Source organism: Camelus bactrianus, chromosome 5, assembly GCF_048773025.1.
Source record: "Camelus bactrianus isolate YW-2024 breed Bactrian camel chromosome 5, ASM4877302v1, whole genome shotgun sequence".
NCBI lineage: Eukaryota > Metazoa > Chordata > Mammalia > Artiodactyla > Camelidae > Camelus > Camelus bactrianus.
The window spans coordinates 44,413,086-44,440,345 of record NC_133543.1 but is presented as its reverse complement, the minus strand read 5'-3'; positions in this window follow the sequence as shown (position 1 = coordinate 44,440,345).

The following is a 27,260-nucleotide window of genomic DNA, read 5'->3' as shown; positions in this document are numbered from 1 at the left end:
TCAGTCTATTAAGATACTATTTATATTATATTAAAACTTTAATTTCATAGAAGCAGAGAGCAGAATGGTGGTTGCCAGGGGCAGGGTGGTTGTAGGGTAGTAGGCAGGGAAGGGGAGATGTTGGTCAAAGGGTACAAAGTATCAGTTATGCAAGATGAGTAATTTTTGTAGATCTAATGTATAGATTAGTGACAGATTGAAATTTGCTAAGAAGGTAGATTTAAGTGCTCTCACCGCAAATTTACAAAACAAAACTTTAATTTACGATGATAGTATAAATCTCATTTAGAGCTTTGTTGTCTGGGTGGTAGAGAAAAAATTCTAGTCCTAAGGGTTCAAAAAAGACTTTTTCTTAACCCAGCATTATCAGTTATAGCCAAAATGCCCAAAACATTTATAATAACTCACAAAGGAAAAAAATAAGGAAATTGGCTTTACTTCTTTTTGTATCTTGCAGGTTTGTTCAATGTTACTTCTCAAATGAATGAAAATGAAAAAAAAAAAATCCTTCTAAATGAATAACATTGCTTAGAGCTAATCTGCAATATTTTTATATTTGGAAACTGACTTGACCCAACTCAGACTTGCTCTAAAGGAGTCAGGCTCAAGTTACCCATTGGGAAGAGACCCAAGCACAGCCACCAGCTTTCTGTTGCCTGGATCTTTTATTATATCGGCTCATTAGAACTCCTTGTTTGTATTTGCATTTTACTCTTGGGCAATTTTACAACACAGAATAGTGATAAGCTTGCAGACTGATCCTACTCATTATATTTAATCATAACTGCAATAAGGAAGATCTTCTTATCATGCCTCTATCTCAAACACACTGCAGTGATTTTAAAATAGAATTCATACCTTACAATAGCTTTGGCATGTGCCCCCTCTGTCTCTCTTTTTTTCAAGACGCTCTTGAAACATAAAATAAAAAGCATGCAATAAACCTGGAGAGGTCCCCATTTTTAATTAGAATGTATGATTAGAACTAGGGAAAAGGCTTGCCTGAAAGTAAACATGTGGCGAGAGAGAGAGAGAGAAAGCTAGAGAGAAGAGAATGGATGAATATCATGAAAGGGTTAGCTGATCTTCTATGGCTGTACCACAAGGCCCTTTTTTAAGACATCCATCCTAGCAGGGCCAAGAGTACCCCATGTTGTTTTGGGTTGGTCTCCTGAATATTGAGGTTTATATTATAGTTTAATGGAGCCAATGCTTCAGTTTCTGGCATAAGTTACTAATTTTCTTATGCTAATGAAAAACACACATCAGCTCCTTGGAATTCCCAAAAGAAGCATCAGTTTTGCCACTAACTGCAGCACCGCTGGGGCAGTGGAGAGAGAAGGGGAGTGATTACAATAGCAAGACTTGGGACAGGGCTCTTTGCTTCCCTGAGTGGTCCTCTAACTGAAGACATTTGAGACTTGCCCCTCCTGGCCTTGCGTTCTCATGAATTTTAAGAAATTGGAAGCTCCCAGGAGCACCAGAGCATGATGAAATAATGGAACTGTGGCCTAGGAGATATGAGGAAGAAGGTCTGGCTCAACCTTCACACCCCAGCAGGAGGGAATTTGAGACATAACTGTTTGATCTTTTGTCTCAACCTGACAAGATATTTCTCTTCAGGGCCAAAGGCACTCATCCTGGCTTCTTCAACAACAGACGGTTTATGCGTGAGACAATTCTAATGAATCCGACAAGCATAAATATAATAAACTGGTTTTCCATGAAACATTTTTTCAAACAACCAGAGAATTTGGGGATGCTGAAGATTCTCCCTAAACTTTGGGGAAATTACCAAAGGAATTTTTTTCTCCCCTGAAACCCATCTCAAGACTTCTTGATTCTAGTCACTAATGCATAAAAATCAGCTTGGCTCAATAGAATTTGTCCTATGGATAAAAAAAGAAATGCCGCAAAAAGGTTGAAGACCCCATTACATGCAGTATCTCAACTTGTGCATATTCAAAACACAAATGCTTGGCAGATATTTTACTAAAATTATTTGCTGCAAAGCATGAACCAGGCAGGAAGCCGATGCACAATGAATTGATTTCCAAGTCTCATTTGTGGCTGATTTGAGGTTAGAGAGCATTTCTGTGCTGGGTGGAGTGGTAAAATGAATGTTTATTGTTTAGGATTTAAAAGGTCCATTATCATGCAGACTCAGTAAGGTTCTGCCACACAAAACTGAGTGCCAGGCCAGCAGGCAACTGATTCAAGTGACAAGAGGTGAGCTGCAACAGCCCTTCCATGTTAATAAAACATGTCCCAGCACTCAAAGGAACCCTAGCACAGTGTGAAAGCAGCTAGAACTTATTAATCAGAGCTACTGTTAACTCTAATTATAGAGTTAAAAAATAAACGGATGCCTTGGCAATAAAGCATTTTTTTTTGTATATTGAATCCTGTATTTCTACTGAATCCTCTTATAACTAAAAGTGAGTTTTAATAAAAATAAAAAGTCTAATCCCATTAATAGGGACTGAGAAATATCTCCATATTCAGTGTCCTACTTTTAACCTTCAAATCTTTAGTTCTGGCTGAAGTGCCTGTCAAGGAGTCAGAAACAGTGATCTCTGGTTCTGGTAAGGCAGTTTCCTCATCTGCCCAAAGGAAGGTGTTGGACTAGATCAGTTTGATGCAACTGTTGAGCATGCAGCCCCTATGAGTGTCTTATGAAAGCACTGATCCTCTCCCCAGAAAAATGTATGTACACACACGCAGAGGATATGTGGCATACAATATTAGGAATAAAACAACAGAAGTCTATTCCAGAATCCTAGATCCTGAAGCCCCTGAACCAGACAATTTAGGGTAATCTGAGCTTTAAAACCTATGATTCTAGGTTTCTGATCAGTTTCTACATGGAGATACTGGGCTATAGACATTTGACTTAGGTGCATTCCCAGGCTCTATTCTTGACTGATCAAGATGGATATTTTCCCCCTTCTTCGTGTCAGCTGCCTCTGCACAGCATGCAAAGGGAGAGGTTTTGCTTTAAATTAATACATATTCTAGTATATCAAATACCAATCTGTACCACCATGAATAATCCACACCTACCTATGTGAATAGGTTGGAACTTTAAAGGACGTAAGTGCAGGCAGGTTGCATTCAATAATGCATAGAGACCCTGGATGTAATAGGACAGTGCTACACTGCACCACCTTCCATTTCCATATAGGGTCTGTGCTGGTCTATGCTCTGGAGTTCTTGCTTCCACCATCTTGAAACCCCAAAACATTTGACATCACACCTAAAAATACTCTTTCAGCCTATAAAATTATCATGTAATATACTTTAAAACCCTTATGTCTATCCCTGACATTCACTTCATCCTTGATACTGTAATCTTTACCCTCAATTTACTCTTAGACAAAGGCTATCCCCAACTATCATAAATGAAGATCAAGGGGGACAGGGAGAGGGTCGGGATGAAGATGAGGCTCAGGGGTGAAATGAGGGAAAACAAGGGATTGGTATTTCTGACTAAAGACTTTTGATTTCAAGATCACTGAATCCACAAACTTTCCCCTCAGGCCTCTTACCAAAATTTTAATTCCAAGAAGTGGTTTTTAGTCTCTGTAAAGTCCATATACATGTAAAGAGATCTTTACCAAAAAAAAAAAAAGATAAAGTGGTAAATACTAAAGTCACTTTGTGTCTGCCCAACATTGGAGTACTATTATTAGTTCCACTATTGATGCCACCAATCAAGTGACAGAGCAACACTGTTGCAGTGGGAAAAGATATTTACAATACATAAAACAAATCTATCCAGAGTTTACCAAGATTTCTACAAGTCAGTAAGAAAAACACTGCCAACTTAATGGGAAAAGTGGAGAAGATACTTGAAGACACACTTCAAAAAGAAGATATCCAATAGCCAATAAATATAAAAAACAATCTCATTAGTCATTGAAAATGCAAATTCAGATCTAATTAAATACCACTATCCACTAGAAGACAAAAATGGTAAAAGGTTGATAATACCAGCCTCAACAAATTTAGAGGACAGAAATTATTTCAAGCATCTTTTCTGATCACAATGACCTGACACTAGAAATCAACCACAGAAAAACAAATGAGTGAAAAAATGACTGCATGGAGACTAAACAACATGCTACTAAAAACCCAGTGGATCAATGATAAAATCAAAAAAGAAATTAAAAAATACTTTGAGACAAATAACAATGAAAACACAAACACACAAAATCTATGGGATGCAGCAAAAGCAGTCCTAAGAAGGAAGTTCATAGCAATACAGGCCTTCCTCCAAAAACAAGAACAATACCAAAAAACAACCTAACCTACCACCTAAAAGAATTAGAAAAAGAATAATAAACAAAACCTAAAGTCAGCAGAAGGAAAGAACTAATAAAGATTAGGGAGGAAATAATTAAAATAGAGATTTAAAAAACAATAGAAAAATCAATCAAACCAAGAGCTGGTTTTTTGAAAGAGTAAACAAAATTGACAAACCTCTGGCCAGGCTCACTAAGAAGAAAAGAGAGAGGACACAAATAAACAAAATAAGAAATGAAAATGGAGAAATTACAACCAACACCACAGAAATACAAAAAATCATAGGAGAATATACTATGAACAACTATATGGCAACCTAGAAGAAATGGACAAGTTTCTAGAAACATACAGTCCATCAGAACTGAGTCAAGAAGAAATAGATCTTTTGAACAGACCAATTACTAGAAGTGAAATAGAATCAGCAATAAAAAACCTCCCTGCAAACAAAAGTCCGGGACCAAATGGCTTCACTGGGGAATTCTATCAAACATACAAAGAAGAGCTTATACCAATCCTTCTCAAACGCTTCCAAAAGACTGAAGAGGAGACTCCCAAACTCATTCTATGAAGCCTCCACCACCCTGATACCAAAGCCAAAGACACCACTAGAAAAGAAAACTATAGGTCAATATCGTTGATGAACATAGATGCAAAAATCCTCAACAAAATATTAGCATACAGAATCCAACAACACATAAAACACATGATCAAGTTGGATTCATCCCAGGGACATAAGGATGGTTCAACATATGCAAATCAATCAATGTGATACACCACATCAACAAGAAAAAGGACAAAAAATCACATAATCATCTCAATAGATGCAGAAAAAGCATTTGATGAAATTCAACACTCATTTATGATAAAAATTCTAACCAAAGTGGGTATAGAGGGAACACACCTCAACATAATAAAAGCTATTTATGACAAACCTACAGCCAATATAATATTCAACATTGGAAGATGAAAACCTTCCTACTGAAGTCCAGAACAAGACAAGGATGCCCACTCTCACCACTTCTATTCAATATAGTATTGGAAGTCCTAGTCACAGCAATCAGGCAAGAAAAAGAAATAAAATGGATCCAAATTGAAAGAGAAGAAGTAAAACTGTCACTATATGCAGATGACATGATACTATGTATAAGAAACCCTAAAGGCTCCACACAAAAACTACAAGAGCTGATAAAAATAATTTGGCAAGGTAGCAGGGTACAAGATTAACACACAGAAATCAGTTGTATTTCTTTATAATAACAGTGAAATAGCAGAAAAGGAAAGTAAAGAAACAATCCCTTTTAAAATAGCATCCAAAAAAATAAAATGCTTAGGAATAAATCTGACCAAGGAAGTAAAAGACTTATACACAGAGAAGTACAAAACATTAACTAAGGAAATTAAAGATGACTTAAAGAAATGGAAAGATATGCCATGTTCTTGGATTGAAAGAATTAATATTGTTAAAATGGCCATACTACCCAATGCAATCTACAGATTTAATGCAATCCCTATCAAATTACCCAGGACATTTTTCTAGAACTAGAACAAATAATCCTAAATTTTATATGGAATCACAAAAGACCCAGAATTGCCAAAACAATACTGAAGAAAAAGAACAAAGCTGGAGGAAAAACTCTTCCAGACTTCAGACAATACTACAGAGGTACAGTAATCAAAACAGCATGATATTGGTAAAAACAGACATACGGATCAATGGAACAGAATAGTGAGCCCAGAAATAAATTTACAGACTTTTGAATTAATCTTTGACAAAGGAGGTAAGAACATACAATGGAGTAAAGACAGTCTCTTTAGCAAGAATATACAATAGAGTAGACAGTGGTGTTGGGAAAACTGGACAGCTGAATTTAAATCAATGAAGTTAGAACACTTCCTCACACCATACACAAAAATAAACTCAAAATGGCTTAAAGACTTAAACATAAGATAAGACACTACAAGCCTCTTAGAAGAAAACATAGGCAAAATATTTTCTGACATACATCTTAGCAATGTTCTCCAAGGGCAGTCTACCCAGGCAATAGAAATACAAGCAAAAATAAACAAATGAGACCTAATTAAACTTACAAGCTTTTGCAGAGCAAAGGAAATCATAAGCAAAACAAAACAAAAACCTATGGAATGGGGCAAAATATTTGCAAAAGATGAGTCTGAAAAGAGCTTAATTTCCAGAATATATGAACAGCTCATACAGCATCATCATCATCATAATAATAATAATAATAATAATAATAATAATAATAATAATAGTAATAATAATAGTAATAATAATACCCAATCCAAAAATGGGCAGAAGACTTAAACAAGCAATTCTCCAATGAAGACATACAAATGGCCAATAGGCCCATGAAAAAATGCTCAGTATTGCTAATTATCAGAGAAATGCAAATCAAAACTACAATGAGGTATCACCTCACACCAGTCAGAATGGCCATCATTCAAAAGTCCATAAACAATAAATGCTGGAGAGGGTATGGAGAAAAGAGAGACAAAATGTCTGTCTTCCAATTTATTCTAGTAGATAGAGGGCAGAAAGGGAAGGAGTTGGACAGTTAAAATTAACACAATTAAACAATATATATTGTTTTTGAAGGTAATAGGTTCTTGTTGCAAAACATAGGTTTTACTGTTATTCAGATATGGTGAGGCCAACAGCCCAGGGGATGACTGTCATTGAAAAAACAGCTGTAACACTCACAAGTCCCAAGAGGAGGGGGACACCCATCATGTTGCGGGGAGGATGGGACACAAGGGGAAGCCCCAGGGTTAATCAGGAGGCAGAAGAAGCAGGGGGGAAATGTGGGCAAGAGCCTTTATTGTGGTTTCCACAAGAAATAACAGGTGAGGCAGGTTAGGCAATTTTATGATTGACTATTTTGTATGATTTCAGCAGGTCCTAGAATGTAAATACCTGGCCCTGAGATGATGAGGGTATGGAATATTGTCCCAGAATGTAGGAGCTGTATAAAACAGTTGGCATATGGGCTCTAGATTGGCTGCCTTGCATATAAAAAAATACTTTCACAGGCCAATCAGTTACTATGTTTAGAAATCACTATATCTGAGGGGATAGCCTCTCCAGGGTCAATGAGGCACCAGATGTCAAAGCATTCAAAGCGTATGATTAACACAGTGCTCTGAAAAACAAAGATGGCAGTGAATATGAAATAAAGATGACAAGCTAAAACCATCAATAAATTTAGTGTATTTATCAAACAAATCACCAAATGGACATCTGAATTTTTGTTGGACTAGGTTTATATGCTCCCTTTTGTATTTTAATTTTGGTTCTTGGCTATCCATGTAGAATTAACTTTTCCCATACAGGAAAAAAAAACATTTTGCATATGAAAATTCAAACACATTTTTTGACTAAGCACAACACTATAAGATAAAATAATAGACGGTGATTTCTGTTATCTATGTACTTGTGTAGCACTGAAGCCATCCAGCCAGACATAAGCTTAAGTCCTCATTCTGCCAGAACAGCTGCTTACTTAATACTTACATTCTCTGCACGCAAACACTAATCTCATGGTCAGGTCAGCACCCCTACCTTAAGATCCACATGTAACTACAGCTCTATGAAGATATAGCAGAGAGATGACAGAATACATTATTTTTACAGTTTGCTGTACACAGTCTTAAATAATGAACAATGAAGGCTATACAATGATTCTGGCACCAATCTCTAGTCTTTCCTCACTGTGAAATAATTATCTTTAATTAGTGTGGTTAAGAGAATAGTCCTGATCTAGGTCTATGCTTAATCCTCTTGACTGTAGATCACCAAGAAATAGTAGCTCCGGGGTGATGCTGGTAGAGCAGACCTTGGTGAGTACAACAAAGCAGAATGGAGGACAACTAAAAGTTGGCAAAGTAATAAGCGAGAGTTATGATTAATCCAAGAAATAAATGGCAAGAAGCAAAACACTTTGCAAACATTTTTAAAACACTGCCATTCTATGCATAATCAAAGTAATCACAACCTATTCTAAGCACATAACACTTCTGAATAGATGGCGGCAGAGACTGGGGAGCTTTAAGAGGCCCCAGAGTGGTTAATGGGGGAATTAGCACAACTCAGAAAAGACATTAATTAGGTCAATCTGCAGTTTTGAAAAACTTTAGCACCTCTCCAATGCTATTATTGAATTAATGACCCCAGTTACTGAACAATAGACAAAGACTAACACAAAAATTTGGGCTGTTTAAAGCTGGCTTTGAAAGGGAAGTCCAAAGAGAGAGCTAGCAAACTTAGAAAACTATAATAATAATTAATGGAAGTGTGTTTGTGAATTATAAAAACAGACATATGTAAAATAATGATTCTTTATAAAGAAATCTTCAACACAAAATTTACAACTTTGTGGAAGGAAGAGAATGCCCAGTCATATTGAGACTAAAAAGAGAGACTGTACGTGTAAATTCTCTAGAAAAGAAACTTCACCTTGTATAGAGAGTATGAATTTGCACAATAGTACTTGGAAGCAAGAAGTATCCCAATAATCTGTAGATCTTTAAGTTAAATTAATTCTATTACCAAGTTCCTCTTACCAGGGTGAGGTGTCATATTTTAGGAGCCTCTCCTTTGAGCATTACAGAACCAAGGTGCTTATGTAATGCTTCAAAACAGGGAAAGGGGCTATCCCTTAATTTCATGGTGGTTCCCACAGCTGCTGCTGCTTTACTACTTGTAATAACAGAGCCTGGTCCTCCACTATCAGTCAAGCAATCCTGTTCCAGAAAGGGCAGAACTGTCTTCCCAGCAGTCCCCACCAATGGCCACCGAAACCCTTGTAAGAATCCTATAATATCACTCTATAGGGCCTCATGAAGTAAGGGCAGAACTTTTAACAGATAGTACAATGTTTTGCAATGTGTGTTACAAATGACAATTTGTTATACAGATACCTGGAATTACATAATTCAAAATGTTACTTGTTTCAAAACACAGGATACCATAATCAACAAATTTTTCCAAATTTGGATAATCATTCAAATTCTTGTTGTTATGCAACAAGCAATAATCAATCATATATCAAGAATTTAGGCTCACTTTTTAATGGAAAAATCATGGCTTTGGCATATTTTGCCAATCAATTTAGGATGTGTTATATATACTTTCCCTTAAAATGATATAAAAATCAGAATTCATTGTCAATAAGTAAAGTTTCCTCCTCCATACAAATAATTCCTGAATGTGTTGTAAGTAGCAGGGCGAAAAAAAAATAGTAATGATTATTTTCCAGAATAACTGTCAAGTTACCATAAAAGGGATCCTTTATGAATGACAAGGCATGTTGACTGACTTGAATTCCCCAGGATGGTTTTCTACTTCCCCTACATCTACTTTAATATTTGATATGTGGGATTCTATACAGTTAACTAATCATAAGGTTTGATCAGCTCTAGCACATGGATCAGAGAAGTCGTCTAACACTAGCATTTCCAGTAAAGGGAGTACAATATGGTCTGGAATCTGTAGAGAGAATGGCTGAGGTCAAAGGCATTTGATGACGTTCTTCCAGATTTACAAACAGCTTTGCAGTAATAAAAACTGGACAAAAGATTCTAAACTTCTTTAGAGGGGCATAATTAAATAGTTTGGTTTCTTTCTAGAAGAAAAGATAAAAGAGTTAACATCAACACAAATTTTAGAGGCACCTTTAGAACTTCTCAAGACCAAGGGCTTTGTAATCAATTCTGGGTTGTTCTGCTTTACAAATTACATTGTTGCTGAGTATTAGGCAATTGGTGTCTCATTGCTTCCTTGCTGTGGACACCAACACGTTGAATTACATAGTCGGCCAGATACAACCCAGGAATCACAAGGAACAATCTCTGAAGTGTTTTGATTTCTAGTTTAGGATTGCATGAAGAAGACAGAAAGAATTACTGAAAATGACTAAACCACATGCAGTATGAGAATTAGATTCCATGTACTTAAACACTTGTATACAATAAATTATAAAAAATAAATAGTAATTCTGGAATCAATCTATAACTGAACTGATGATAATCTTTAGCCAGAGCGATTAAGAGAATAGTTCTGGTCCAGCTTAGATCCTCTTTAGAGGCATGCATTGCTCTCGTCCTACATTTTCTGATACGTGCTAACTTGCCTGTCTAGTCAGTTCTTGAGCTGCCGCTCTTTGTCACCCTGAGAGCACTGTGCCTGGGGCAAGCAGTATAAAAAGTGCTCTGACTTAAATAGAAACTCACAGAAATGTAGGTGAAACAAAAAGAGGGAGAGAGAAGTCATTTTCTCATGGGACTCAAGGAGTCACCAGGCTTGTAGCTCACTGACCTTGAACATGGCTCTCTCACACCATTCATCTCTGTCCTAAGGGCAGTAGAGTCACAGTGACAAGAAAGGGGGCTTATATTTTTGCAGCATCTTTCAAAATTTGTATCTCGTTCTTGCCAAATACTGCTGTGGAATCTGTCTTCTCTGTGAAAAGGTAGCAGTCTTCTTTAAGCCACAGCAATGAGAATATTCAAACCTCCAGAGTTTAAAAAAAAAAAAAAGGACACCATGACACTTTCTATGTAATACTAATAAATATCCCCCTACAATAACAGACCACAAAATTCCCAGTGGATCACTTCTCATCCAAAACCATGAGAATTACAATGCTACAGACTCAAAAGCCTACAGAGTTTTTTTCTTCTTTAATATTTCAGAAAGTATCCTCATGCTTGGACATCCAAAGTTATTAGATTCCTTTTGATCTGTACAATTGAGTAGCTCTAGGATGACCACATTCTTGCTTTATTTGTAGCCTGGTCCTATCTTGATTTTCTCTTTCTTGACTAGAATTAAAACTAGTTGCTTCTGAAGGTGATCACTTTTTTCTCCAACAGCTAATTATCATAATGACATGAACCATGTAAAGTCTATCCATAAGTATGTCCTCTATGAACTGTAAAATAAGGAATTACTGAAATGAGGTAACACATCTGAGTTCTAGAAATAAGTACCTGGTTGAGGTGTTAAAGGGTCCAAGAGTGATGACTAGACATCTATAGTATTGAGCAAGAGCCATTATTGAAAAGACTAATTCCTCTGATTGAACAGGGAGGAGGTTCTTTACCTCCTTGTGCTGGGTTGGGGGCTATGTAGATGCCTCAGATAATCATACAATTAGCCAATTCAAAGACTCCTTATTGGTTCAAGCTCTCATTATATTAGAGATTTGAAGTTTTCAAAGAGAAGATGGACAGGAAGATTAAAAAAAAAAACCAGTGTGTAATGACTACTTGCCATGTGCCAGGCAATTTGCTAAGCTTTTTACAAACATTATGCCATTCAATCCTTACTGCAAACCTAAGAATAGTGATGACATTCCTAACACGCCACAATAATACAGCACTGGCACTGACAAATTAATTTAATGGACACATAACCTAACCATATCCCCTCCAGTTATTATGCCATACCAGTGTAAACTAGGTGAAAATTAAATCACATTGTACAGGTGAGAAAACAGAGGCTTAGAGAAACTAAGTAACCTCCCCAAGGCATACAGAAAGAAAATGGCAAAGTCAGGACTTGAATACAGATCTGCCTGATTCCAAGCTTGAGATCCTTTTCTTTTTACTATACCATGCTTCCTCCTGTTAGAGTGACCAGTTCCATATCCAGAGGCTTTTTGTGACCATTAAGAAGCTGATGACCTCACTCATGACACCACCTGTGTGAGCATTGTTTTTTATCTTTCATATATTACTTCCTTGAAGAATATTTTCAAGCTCTCTCCATTTTCTATAGACTCTAAACTCCTTGGCTCTGGCCTCACAACTTCATCATCTACTGTGAACTCCATTGGTCTCATGGATCTCATACTCCAATCATTCTAGGTGCTTAAATATCCCCGATATATTTAGACTTTCCTCCTTTCTTGCCTTTGGTCATGCTCTGCCCAAGTTAGAAATGTCCTCCAAACTTGACCCCTAGTTGAAATCCAGTACCCCTTTTAACAGTGAATTAAAAGTTGCCTTCTACAGTAGGCAGTTTCTATGCTTATAGTCCTTGTAAAGGGCAACTCAATGGACCATGGGATCCCACTGTTCTGCACATTCTTGCCTCCCAGCAATGGCTGAGCCAACACCTGCCTGTCTATCAGCTGATTAGCAACCAATCAGGTTCCTTCCTAAATATAGAGTCAAATGATACTGAATATCAGACGAAAAACATCCTGTCAGACTAGGGCTAGCAACACTGTAGGGTCAACTGAAAGCAGAGGAGCCTAGTAGAAACAGAGAGGGAACAAAGAAAAACACAGATAAGAGGGACTGGAGATTGCTTCTGCCACAGTTCATCTGCCTCAGGTCCCATTTCCCATGAAGCCTGTGCTGTATTTTCATTTCATGTGATCTTCATATTCTCTCAATAATTCCTCTTTATCTGAGTTAGCTTGAGTAGGTCTCTTCTCTTGGAAAACAAAGACCCCTGCCTACAGATCAGGTTTCTCTGCTCACTGCTACTTAAAATTTAAAATATTCCTAGTTGACATTCACTAACTTTTTTTATTTATACTTCAATTTTGGCATAATCCCACCTTCAATTAATGCTGATTATGCATATTTCTTCTCCCTTTTTCTCCAGACTAGATTCATTCATCTTTCTCTCCCTTAGCACCCAGCAGAATCTGGCACATACTAGATTTTTTAAAAACTTTTTTTAATTGAAATATACCTGAGTTACAATGTTGTGTTAATTTCAGATGTACAGCAAACTGATTCAGTTATACATATACACATATATATATATTCTTTTTCAGATTCTTTTCCATCATAGGTTATTACAAGGTATTCAATATAGTTCCCTGTGCTATACAGTAGGTCCTTGTTATTTATCTATTTTATTTATTTATTTTTAAGCTTTTTACAGGGAGGGATAATTAGGTTTATCTGATTTTTTTTAATGGAGGTACTAGGGATTGAACCCAGGACCTCTTGCATGCTAAGCACACACTCTACCACTGAGCTATAACCTCCCCCTGCCTATTCTATATACAGTAATGTATATCTGTTAATCCCAAACTCCTAATTTATCCCCACCCTTTTCCCCTTTGGTAACCGTAAGTTTGTTTTCTATGTCTGTCAGTCTATTTCTGATCTGTAAATAAGTTCATTTTATCATTTTTTTAGATTCCACAAATAAGTGATATCATATGATACCTGTCTTTCTCTTTCTGGTTTACTACACTTAATATGATAATATCTAGGTCTACCCATGTTGCTGCAAATGACATTATTTCATTCTTTTTATGGCTGAGTAATATTCATTTATGTATATCACATCTTCTTTATCCATTCATCTGTTGCTAGACATTTAGGTTACTTCCACATCTTGGCTATTGCAAATAGTGCTATCAACATTGGGGTGCATGTATCTTTTTGAGTTAGAGTTTTCTCCAGATGTATATGCAGAAGTGGGATTGCTGGATCATATGTTAAGTCTATTTTTTAGTTTTTTAAGAAATCTCCATACTGTTTTCCATTGTGGCCGCACCAATTTATATTCACACCAACAGGGTTCCCTTTTCTTCACACCCTCTCCAGGACTTATTATTTGTAGACTTTTTAATGATGGCTATTCTGACTGGCATGAAGTGATATCAAGTTGTAGTTTTGATTTGCATTTCTCTGATAATTAGCAGTATTGAGCATTTTTTTCATGGCACATACCAGATTTTTAATAAATGTTTATTGAACTGGGTAAAGCTTGATGATGTCAGTAATCATATTATTAACTAGGCATTGTGAAACTATGTTATTGATGTATCATAAAAGGTATTACCGTCACTATCACCCCCACACTTGGGGTGTCTGCTCATAAAAGGTGACAAAGAAGGAAATGGAAGCAGAGATGTTTAGCTGACCCCACATGTACAGCATACAGTTGTTGCTGTTAAATGGCTTCCAAGTCAGGAACTGAATTTCCCAGCCCTCCTCCTGTGATTAATGTACAGTTCTTCCCCAAAGAATGTGAGCTGAAGTGGTGGAAGCCTCTTTCAGACCAAGGTGGTTACTAAGTGATAGTGAGGAACAAACAACATGGAAGAAGCCTTGGTCCCTGAATAATCCCAAGGAAGACTGGACCAGGAAACCTTTCAATGGACTGTGATAGGAAAAAGAAATAGACTTTTATTGGTTTAAACTACTAGAATTTCAGAGTTTGTTACAGCAACTGGTGTTAATAAAACAAAGACAAGTGCTGTCTCTATTTTCTCTTTACAGTTGGAGTATTCCATTTCTTCTAGACTTTTGCTGTCTTTTTTGGTATTGATTATATTGATTGATTGGTTGATTGACAAAGTTTCTTCATCACCATTTTTTAACCTTTAGTTGGTCCACTTTAACTTTATTCTACATATTCCCATATTATATTTTCTTGATGTTTACCAGGGCCTCTTAAGGAATGTAAGGTGAGTTAAGGCTAAGATATGAAGCCAATGATTCCATTGATTCAACTCCTGGGGGCCTTCAGGAGCATGTGGGCAATTAAGATTATCTGACTCAAGGTACCTGGAATACTAGCACAGTTTCTGGATGTCAGTCTGATGAAAACAAATCTTTATCTCATGAAATTTGCAATCTGCATCTTTGATTCATTAAGCAGAATGTGGATCTTGGCCTTTTTTTAAAGTCATTAATGTGTTGATTTTAATTCAACCAAAGAGGCCTCATTAAAGAGTTTCATCTTGAACTTCATATACAGACTAATCCTACAATATGTCATCAAAAACAATTTATAAAATTGTGGTTTTAAGGCAGATGGCACCACTCTGTAATGTAAGTAGTATGTAGTAGTGTCCTTGTCATGGTGAAATTTAAACCTCTGAATGATGATTAAGGGTACTGGAGAGAAGCATGCTTTGGATAAACTCCCAAGTTCATCAGATGCCTTACATGCATTGGCATGTGTCTAGATCCCACAGATCATTAGGAACAGAGTATGCTTTGGTTCAGAGCCCTTATTTGGTTTACAGTTAAGCCATAAAGAATGGCCCTTAGCATATGAATCTTAAAAAACTCATTCATGAACATCTCAGTCTATAATATGCCTCAGTATGATCTAAAGCCATGATTTTAAACACTGAGTAGGCTCAGTTTCTTGGATGAAGCCTGTATTCAAATGTCAGCTGGCAACACTTGAGCATAGTAATAATAATTAACATTTATTAGACTATGACTAGATAACAGACTTTGTGTTAAGCACTTCCCATTCATTATCTTACTAATCCTCACAGTAACTGTGTAAAGGTGTCCTGCGATCATTTTCACTTGAGAGTTGAGAAAAGCAAGGCTTACAAAGGTAAATAACTTGTCCAAGTTCAGAGTATTGTTAGGACCAGAACTGTGAACTGGAACCAAAGCATTCTATGAAATTGATGTGCTGCCTGCTGCACTAAGAGGACAGATTGGAACCAAAGCATTCTAAATCCAGCACTTGCACTCTCTTTTTCAAAAAGTAACATTTCATTAATACATAAGCAGTACACGTATGATGTAAACTGTTTTAAATACAGAGAAGCACAATTGAAAAGATTTAAACTCCTATTATTTAGAAGTCATCACTATAACACTTTGAGCAAATACTTCAAGATCCCACTCTATATACACATATTTTTATCAAATGAGATCATACTGTCATCTAGTTCAAAAACCTGATTTTTGAGTCAAAAAGCATTTCAGTAAATTTTCTTCTTATCTAATTCTGAGACCATATTCAAGTTTTCCCAATGACTCAAAAATGTTTTTTTACAGATGATTTGTTTAAATGAATATCCATTCCAGGACCACATATTGCATCTGTTTATATGTCTCAAAATTCTTTAAATATAGCACAGTCCTTTTAAAAAATAATAACACTGATTCGTTGAAGAGACTAGACCAGTTGTCCTATAAAATATTCCATCTTCTGGATTTGCCTCATGGTGTCATTTAACTTGTTCCTTTATCCCTTGCTAGCCATGTATGAGAGATAAGACATGGTAATAAGAGTTGGAATTCCAATCCAGGACATATTGGGATGTATCTTTAGGTAAGATACTTAACTTTAGTGAGCCCTAGTTTTCTAGCTCAAACTCAACAAATATTAGCTAGTATTAGAGGTCAGTCACAGTAGAGTATTACATAGTAAATCAGAATTTGTTTTTAAATCAGTGACATTTGATGATTGATTGGATGTGGGTAGAAAGACACCCTCTAATCAATATTAACCCTTAAAATAATCTGCTTGCTTAAGTCAAGTGCTCAGTTTTTAAATTAATTCCACAATATTACACTACATAGTCCTGCATCTCAAATTTTTAAAACATAGAGATTTAAAGAAAATTGGTAGTGAGCACCTGTGGACAGTAGTCGGTTTTCTCTTCTCTGAAATCTGCCTGACCTGTTCACTGGTTGGGACCCCCAGCAAGCGTGGCTGTACTTCATAAACCTGGCCATAGCTTATTGACTAGAGAGCAGATTCCCTCTCTGTGAAACTGGGGTTCCAGGCTGTTCTGGGCTATTCTGATGGATGGAGAAGATGTTTTAACTCAGGAACTCTGCGTCAGCCATCTTCTGCCATATATTTAGAGTAAGAGCTAAAACTACTCTACAGAAGTGGAAGAATAAGGCAAATCTCCTGAAACAAACAAAGACTAGAGATGAAGAAGACTTTGTAATTTTCCAATTTCTACTTTTTTGTTTCTATTCTCTCCATGCACATTAGGGTCCATGAGATGTCACTGAATCCTTACAATAATGCACTCTTTTTGTTTCATGGTTCCTGTTACTTATAACCAAATACAGCAGTAAATGTCCTTGAGACCATTGTAGCAAAGAGTCAGAAAATAAAGATGATATAAGCTAATATGTTTATTTCAAAAAGTGGTTAAATTAACACAAATTTTCATTTAAAAATGGATAGTTTTTATGTGACATAGAAAAAGAGCCAAGATATAGAAAGATGTTCTAAGATACAAGACATCACTTAATCACTAAGAAAGATAAAAATGCCAGTGCTTAATATGGTAGAGTGAAGTCTACTAATAAAACTTTTTGAAAATGGTTAGAGAATATTAACATCTAATGAGTAGTCATTGAGGCCAAGAACAAAGTTTTATGTTTCTTCAAAGAATGGTAATTCTTTGAAGGGAGGCAAAAGCAGAATGATAATTCTTCAAGGGAGGCAAATATCAAGAATACAGAATTCATATTTTTCACTAAATACATAATACAGACAAAAAGCAAAATAGCATCAAAAAGTTACTGATTTCAAGATTCCTGGGATGAAATTATTTCTAACTGGGCATACATCTATACACTTTTAAAATTTGGGAGCTAATTCACTTTATCTTGTTTATCACAGCATTGTTCATAGTAGAGTGCTCATTAAGGGGAGCATGTGGAAAGAAAGGATATTTTCATTCATCATGGCTTTAATTCTTGTATAATAGATGCTTTGTTGGAATACAACAATTTATATCAATCCCAAAAGCCTTTTGGGAGTTTGAGAATTAATAATAATAATTTTGGTTAAAGATCCAAGTTATATTTTGAAAAGTTATTAGAAGGTCTATTACTATAGTTTTGGATAAAATGCCATGTAAATATACGAGAAGAGACACTGCCCAAATTCAAGAAAACAGTTGTTAGCAAAGCCACTCTCACAATCACTCCTTTTCAACTGTTTTCCTACACATGTCTTTCTCCAAAATGTTCACTGTATCCTGTGGTAGTTATGCCCACCAAGATAATTATGAACAGATTAATTTAATGTGTTCATTCAATTTTTTAAAATTATCAAGTATTTACAATGTGCCAGGAAATTTTTCAAGGCACTGGGTTATAGAAATAAACAAAAGACACAAAATCTTTGTTTTCAAGGAAGAAGGCATGGGGAGCAGATACGTCAAAAAAAAAAGGGTAATAATCAATACAAATAAACTAATAAAAGAACAAATAAATAAGGTCAAGTAATGGTATAAACTATGAAGAAAACAAGGCAGAGAAAAGCATCAGCTAGAGATGTGGAAGGAAAAAATACTATTTTTGCTATATTGGTCAGGAAAGCCATTCGTGATGAGGTACCATTTGAACAGAGATGTGAGACGTGAGTAAATAAATCATGTGGCAGTCTGGAGGAAAACTCTTTCAGGCAGAGTGAGCAGCAAATGCACAGGCCCTGAGGTGGAAACATTCCTGTCATGTTTTAGGAATAGTAAAGGCAAACGCGGCTGTGATTGAGCACGCGAGGGGAAGAGTGATGAAAGTGAGATCAGAGAAGTGAGGAGCAAATTGCGGTGCTTTTAAATTTGTCTGAAAATTCTATGGTACTCTCCCTTTAAACATGAGCCAGACCTAGTTACTTGGTTCTAATGAATAGAAAGCCACAAAAGGGATGTTATATGACCTTGAGGCTAGGTCATAAAAAAGGACACCTGGCGCCCAACCTCTCTCTTGGATCATTCATTCTGGAGTGTTGTGAAGACATTCAAGCAGCTTAAAGAGAAGCATACACAGGGAGGAACAGAGGCCTCCCACCAAGAACCAGTCTAACATGCCAGGCATGTGAGTGAACCTTCTCAGAAGCAGATCTTCCATCCTCAGTCAAGCCCTCAGATGACAGCAGCCCCATTTAACACCTCCCAACATCTTAACTACAACCTCAAGAAAGGCTTTAAGTCAGAACCACTCAACTAAAATGCTCTCAATTTCCTGACCTACAGAAACAAGGAGATAATAATTTTTTGAAGTCATTAAGTTTGGACATATTTTGTTATACAATAATAAAAATAATACACAGGTAATATAGGTCCTAGAAAACAATAGTAAGGACTATCATTCTTATTCTATATGAGATATGAAGGCACTGGAGAATTTAAAATGTGCATGATCTGATTTTTTAAAAACATCACCCTGGATGCTCTGTGAATACACTGTAGAGGGCAATGGTGGAAGGAGATAATTCCAGGGGTCTAGTTAAGGAATATGCTGGTTTACATTAGAACAGCAGCAATTCAGGAGAGGTGTTTAAATTTCAGATAAACTTGAAAGTAGAAAGCTGGCAGGATTTGTTAATGTGGTGTGTAAGATAAAAAAAAATGAATCATGTGAGTCCAACATTTTTGAGCATCCAGAAAAAATGAAGCTGAACTTACTGGGATGAACAAACTAGGGGTATAACAAGTTTGGCACCTTGGTTTTGAACATGTGAAAATTTCGATGACTACTAACCATAAAAGGGAGATGTTAAGAAGGCATCTGGATATGGCGTTTCAAGTTCAGGGAGAGGCTGGTTTTAAGGATATAAACTTTGAAATCCTTGGAATCTAGAGGGAAATAAGAGTCATAGACTTGGGTAAGCTGAATTAGCTAATGAGTGAAGTTGAGAAAGAGAAGAGGATCAGCTGCAAGCACTGGGCCATTGCTACATTTTGATGTCTGGAGAATGAGAAGGAATTATCAAAGGAAACTGAAAAGAAGTAATGAGTGATGTAGGAGGAGAGCCTGAGGGAAAGGTGTCCCAGAAACCACATGGATAAAGATTCAAAATAGAGGGAGAGATTTACTCCCTCTGAGTAAGATGAAAATTCATTACTGAGCATAAAAATGTTTCTTTGATGAGAATTTTCAGTCATGGAATGAGAATGCAAGCCCAACTGGAGTAGGTTAAAGACAGAATGGGAGTGTTAACATGTATATGGTAAGCCCTAGGGCAACCACCAATAAAATAACTAAAAAATATATTTTGGGGAAGTCATTAAAGGAATTTAAATGTTACTCTAGAAATTCACTTAGGGCAAAAGAAAGCAGCAAAGGAGGAATAGAACAAAACAAGATATGAGACATATAGAAAATAAAAAGATGGTAGATGTAAATCCAATTATATCAACAGTAACATTAAATGGATGATACAGTCCAATCAAAAGGCAGAGATATCAGATTGGATCAGAAAAATAAAAAGATCCCACAATATGCTGTTGGTAGAAGATACACATTATATTCAAAGATATAGATAGATTGAAAGTAAAAGGATGAAAAAACAACTACCATGCAAATAGCAACCATTAGAAGGCTGGCAATACTAATATTAGAAAAAAAATGGATTGAAAAATTGCTAGATATAAAGGGGAAGCTTTTATTTTTTAAAAAGAGTCAAGTCATCAAGAAGATATAACAATTATAAACATATTATGTACAAAAGGTGTCCCCAAATACTTGAGGTAAGAATTGGCAGAATTGAAGGGAGAAATAGACAATTTATTACTAAGTCCAAGCTCATACTGCTCACTGCATGATAGGCCAATAAATCAAGGGATGAACTGTTGGGGCAAGGAATAGTGACTTTATTCAGAAAGCCAATAGACTAAGAAGATGGTAGACTAGTGTCCCAAAGAACCATCTTGTCCGAGTTAGAATTCAAGCCTCTTTGATACTAAAAGGGGAGGGAGTAAAGTCAAACATTTCCTGGTTCCCATCAGCCACCAAAGGAGATGTGTTAATTTCTACCTTCCTGCAGCCATTCACAGGCAGGCCTGGTCAGGATGTTTCCTGTGAGCTAAACAAAGAATTTTAGCTTACTGCTCATTACTTGGGAGGCAGGATTCCCAAAGATGGGCCATTATGTATAATTTAAGATTATAGATAACATCCCTTTAGTGATTAACAAGCAATAGAATTAAAAGTTTAAAGTAAAAGAAACATCTAATATAGAGTCAGAGTTGTTCTTCCCTATTACAAATTGAACAATAATAGCTGGAGACTCCAATACCCTACTTTCATAATGGATAAAACAGATAGACAGATGATTAACAAGGAAACAGAAGATTTGAATGACACTACAAACCAACTAAACCTAAGAAACATCTATAGAACACTACATCCAACAACAGGAGTATATACATTCTTCTCAAGTGCACATAGAACTTTCTCCAGGTAGACCATATATTGGGCTATCAAACAGTATCAATATATTTCAAAGGTTTAAAATCATTCAAAGTATGTTCTCAGACCACTATGAAGTGAAATTAGAAATCACTAACAAAGAAATTTGGAAAATCCAAAAATATGTGGAAATTAAACAATACACTCCAAAATAACCAATAGGTCAAAAGGAAAAAATCACAAAGAAAATTCCATAGGAAATTACATAGAAAGTACTTTGAGATGAATAAAATGAAGATACTACATATCAACACTTACGGGATGCAAATAAAGCAGTGCTTACAGGAAAATTTATCCCTGTAAATACCTACATTATTAAAGAAAAAAGATATTGAAGCAATAACTTAACCTTCTAGTTTAAAACATTGAGAGGAAAAAGAGCAAACTAAACTCCAAGTGAGCAAAAGGAAAGAAATAATAAAAATTAGAGCAAAGATTAGTGAAATAATAGAAAAACCATAGAAACAATCAATGATACCAAAAGTTAGTTCTTTCAAAAGAATAAAATTGGCAGATTATCTAGACTAACCAAGCCAAAAGAGAGAATATTCGAATGACAAAAGTCAGGAATAAAAGAATAACCACTACAATAGATAAAACTACAGAAATAGAAAGTGGATTAGTGGTTACTCAGGGCATGGGTGGACTTGGGGAATATGAGGAGTAACTGCTAATGGGTGAAAGATTTCTTTTCAAAGTGATGAGAATGTTCTAAAATTGTGGTGATGGTCTGCAACTTGAAGGACATACTAAAAATCACTGAATGTTTTAAATATTTGTATCTAATGATAAGGTAAGTAAATTATATCTCAGTAAAGCTGCAACTGACAGAAGGAAGAGAGAAAATGAGAGGAGAATTAGAGGAACTAAGAATAGCTCTTTCACAGAGTTTGCCATAAAAGGGTAGAGAAATGAGACTAAAGCTGGAGAGAAAATGTGGGGTCAAGTTATGCCTAATTTCTAAGTGGAAGGTATTACATATGTTTGTATTTTAATTAATGTCTCAGTGGGTGGTAATGCAGGAGAGAGAGAGAGAGAGAGCACATTTGCAAATAGGCAGTGGGTAAGGAGATCCATTGCAGAAGTAGAGGAGTTGGTCTGACATCAAAGCACAACCTTGCAGTGCATTCAGCTGATCTATTGTAGTGGGGCAGGCAGAGAGTATGGTCATAGATGTACAGAGGTTGGAAGACTGGTACGGTGGGCATGAGAAAATTCTTTGTGAAGGGGAAGAAGGAAAGAAACCAGGAGAATTAAAGAAGCAGCAATAGAGAATCTGGGCAAAGAACCTCACGGATCAGGGTGGAGGAAATGGTACCGACAGGTATGTACAAACAACCCAAGATCATTGCTCTTGGTAAGCCCTCCCTGCCCTCAAAGCTCTAGGAGTTGTGCTGCACTCAGTGCAAGAACAGATGATATAAATACAAGGTGGCCAAGTTCCCCAACTCTAAGCAGTCAAGCTCCAAGAGAGGGGAGAAATAATAAAGGCACTGCCACAATATGTCTCTAGCCTCATGACAGTCTGACCACATTTTACTCACCCTGGTTTTCCTGTCTGCTTGTCACATAATCCACCCTCTCTCTGCCCAACCCTACTCCAGCAGGTTTGATCTTAGATTCATCCACATTCAAACCACCATTTGACTTTGATCTCTCTCTGCTATGAACTCACTGTCTAACTCCCAGTTGCCCCAACCCTGCTGTCCCTTCAAGATGCCTCCCTGCTCCTGGCTTCTGACCCCAGCTTGCCCCAGCCTTGATTTGCTCTTCCCAGTTTGGCTCTGAAAACTTCTAGTGATCTCACCCCACTGCAAAGCCTAGATAGGACTGTTGTGTTCTAAAAGGTCACCAGTCAATGGGGTGTTTAGAACTCAAAGAATTTCCTCATAGAAAAAAAATTGTTATAAATAGTGGTATGGTTCCCAGGCCAACCCACAAAGGCCTATTTAACCAAAAACAGTGCTGGCATAGCTGTCCTAAGCCATGGGGTCCCCTAAGTCAAATGAGGTTGACCAGGGTAGGGGTGGGGGAAGGAACTAGGCAAGATAGTAGAAGGCCTTGGCAATTTAAGAGTTCCCATGGAAACATGGAGGGGGAGAGTCCGGTGACAGAGGAGGCAAAGAAGAGGTTGAACAGTATCTCAGAGGGCAACCAAGTAGAGGTGAAGGTTGCAGAGCAGAAGGCACCCCTTCCCAGATAGGGCTCACAGAATGGAATTATCTCTGCCTTGGAAAAGTCTGGTGGCAGGGAAGCAGGGGCCAGCCCTCTAGATCATAACCAGAAAAACATTGCAGCAGGTCTCCCCTTAACTTTGGAGTGTCTACTCTCCAGCTAACTGTCTCTTTCTGCCCCTGATCCTATGAATTCTTCTCTGGCCCTTTTGTCATTCACCTCATCCTGCTTATTGGACGGCCCCTGATTACTGGCTGTTCACATAGAGAGATTGACTTTCCTTGGTTTGCTTGCTTTTTGGTTGAGTGAGTCATTTATTTTGACTGCCCCACATCCACTCCATTGCACATCCTTACTTTCAGTAAGTGAGTTCCTTTACGGGAATCCCTCTCTTCCGTTGATACAGACTAGGGGATTGGAGATCAAGGTGCTGTGTCCTCCCCTAGCCAAGAAAACCACAAGAGAGATTACTTGTACCTTCAGTTCTTCTGGATCTAGCTCACTCTTCAGCCTCACATTCAATCTGCAAAAGCCTCCCTAGCCTTTCAGTGAATTGCTTTATGCTTGAGTCAGCCAGCTCTGCAACCAACAATCTCCAGTACAGGCAGGATAACAGAGCGTTCTGTTCATCACTTATTTGATACTTTCCAACACACTCTCCGAATGTTTGCTTGTCATTTGGCCCCAGTTCATGCCTCACAGGCTCTTGCAATTCCATATGTGCCCTGCTTGCCTGTACCCCCAAATTGCTGCCGCTGAGAGCCCACTATAACCACTACCATTGCTCTTCCCAAGAAGGCTTGGGCTAAAATGAAAGCAGATATCCATAAGGTTGCTGCCTTAGCCCTCCTTAACATCTTCCCCTTCCAAATACATATCCCAGTCCTCCAGGCCCACGTCTCAGAATTTCCTGTGTGACTGAATAAAATGCAGATCCACAGGCCCCAAACCCAGGAATTCTTTTTAGTAGGTCTACTGTGAAGCATCTCTAGGAATCTACATCTCTACAACCAGCCCAGGTGATAGTGAGGCCCATGGTCCGGGAAATGCTGCTGTGCTGTAACTCCCATCATTTGACACACCTGTCAACTTTGCCATTCACAGGGGCTGCTCCAGCTGCTACGCTGGCAGCATCCTTCTGCCGTGAAATCTCAAGATTTTCAATAAATATTTCCTTTACTTTTCATGGATAGTGAGATGGACACAAATCGAGAAGTGGTAACAGGAATAACAGATAACAGTTCCATTCCCATGGATCAACTGGCAAATTTTAAAGTTAGTTTCTGCCAAGTTAAAACCTGATAAAAAATTTTTTGAGTAGTGAGGTGGGAGGAAATCTGTGTATTGATAGTCACAGATCTGCTGGTCAAAAGATATACACACTTACACCCATTTCTTTTTTTGTCCTCATTGGACTATTCAAAGAATAAAAACTTACATGCACAATGAGCTAGTAGCCATCCCAATCTACCTGACCAAGGGGGACAGAAATGAAAACTTGAAGCCTCAGATTCACAAGCACTCAGTGTATTAAAACTGCCCAGACAGGACTTTGTATATCAGACTGTAAGGAAGAGCCCCCATCAAAGGCGGGAGGAGGGACCACTGCAGAGTACAGAGCCCTTCCAGTCCTTGTTTCTGTCCTTCCATGCAATGGAAAATACCGGAAATGCTGGCAGCAGGACAAAGCAAATGGTCTTTCAGACTTTAGAAAAGTATTGTATTACATGCAGTTCTTCATGATATCTAGTATTAATCTAAAACTAACACCCAAGGCTAACTCCACAGTGTGTTTTATGATTATTAAATGATATGACATTCTCAATGTCTGGGAACAGACATTTTTGCATGGGAGGTGGCTGGGATTGCTAGCTAAGATGCTTGTTTTTCTTTGTTTCAACATTTTCCTCTCTGACTTCCTATCACTCCCTTCTTTAAAAAAAAAAAAAACTATTTGTAGTAGCTGCTCTAGTTTCTGCCCTTAGAAATCTGCTCTATTTATTAACTACTCCTCCGGTGAAGAAATTCCACTGAAATTCCTTCAGGGCCTGGCTGCCTTTCAGCTTCTCTCTGCACATTCCTGCCTCTATGTATGTCACCATCTTAAATAGCTGAGCCTTCTGTGCTTTAATAAGGTCTCTCTATAATCTTTTTTTTTTAAGAACTCAGACCTAGTTTTGCTAAGTTTCTGAATACCTCAGATTGTAAAGCCCCCATAATACTCTAATTAATTTCTGTTCTACCTCATCTGTGTCCTCACTGGTTGGCTAATAACATAAGGACCAGAACTGACCTCATTACAATTCCTTCTTACATTTCTTCTTACACATCGTAATCGAAATGATTCCTCCAGGCTGGTATTTGAATTACATCCCCCAACCCGGCTCCCACCCTCAACCCCCTCGAGGTGCCATGTTAAAAATTTAGATGTGCATTCTTCATAGATTCCAATTTTCTGGGTTCCAAATTTCGGGTCCTGAATTTTTTAAAAGGCATATTCTTTTTCTTTGCTAAGTTTATGACATGTCCAAGCATTGCACTGCCTGCATAAAAGAAAACTAAACATGGAAAAGTATCATTCTAAATTACTATCTGCCAGAATTTACCACAGAAAGGGGGGAGGGGAAGAAAACTGCAAACATCCTATTGTCTTATGACAGGCGCTTCCTTGAAAAGCTTTCAGAAGCTCTTAGAAAGAACATCCCACCCTTAGGGTATAAGCAGTCTGCTAGCATTGCATCCTGACTTTACCCAGATGAGGCTTTTCAGGTGTGTTCCTATGAGAAAATCCCAAAACCCTCTCCACAAATTCAGAGTTGTTAAATATTTCCTAAATGCCTCTTCCCCCTTCCCTACCCACATCTCATTCTCCTCAAATTACCTCCAGACCCTTGATTGTAACAAAAGCCAGTACTGGAGCAGGAAATTTACTGATTTTTTGCTAATTCCTGAGCAAGGTGAAAGCACCATTGTCACTTGTTGAGACACTTTCAGTTTACTACTCAAGTGGCCTCTGACATCTCCCATTGAGCCCTGATACAGCTTCAAGGAAATGGCGCTCTATCAGCTTGCATGTGGCCATGTTGAACAGTAGTACATTCAGTGCTTCCTCAGGGTCACGATGGTCTTCCTCTGGCTCCTTGTGCCAGCTCCTTCAGCTTTCTCCCTCCTGGGGATGAGATTTTCGTGTACCTATACAGAAAATTCCCACTACTTGTGATTTTTAATTTATGGGCTTGCATAGTCATAAAGCCCCATATGGCTTGGGCAGCACTGTGATTTTCTTGCTAAATCGTGTTCTACAGTTTACATTCAGCACAAATCATCTCTTAAATCATGTCACATAAAGGAAGACTGAACGTTAGGGAGAGAATTACTTAGACACTTCATTGGAAGGTATGTCTGAAGATCTCCTGATGACACTGGGCAGTGGTAGCCAGGGTTTTTGTCCCATAGCATGATTACCCAACCACTTGGAAACACAACTCCCTTTCCTTTGAAGAGCTCCTATTCTACCCCATGAAACTGGAGGCAGAGCTTCACCACTACTCCTGGAACACAGGTGGATGCTCATATGGGCTGGGCCCATCACAGGGTGCCTGTCCCCAAAACTAGGTAAATCAGAACTGTTTCCTGGAAGTAATAACCAGATGCTGAGTGAAAGAAACCTTCTTGATGCAAGGTTTGAATACAATGGGATAATGCAGCACTGAAGCTACTGAAGACACCATCTTCTCTGCCATGCGGGGAGGACCAAGCTGCAAAATGAGGCCAAGAAAAGACAAGAGTCAGAAGATGAGTTCACAGTGCTG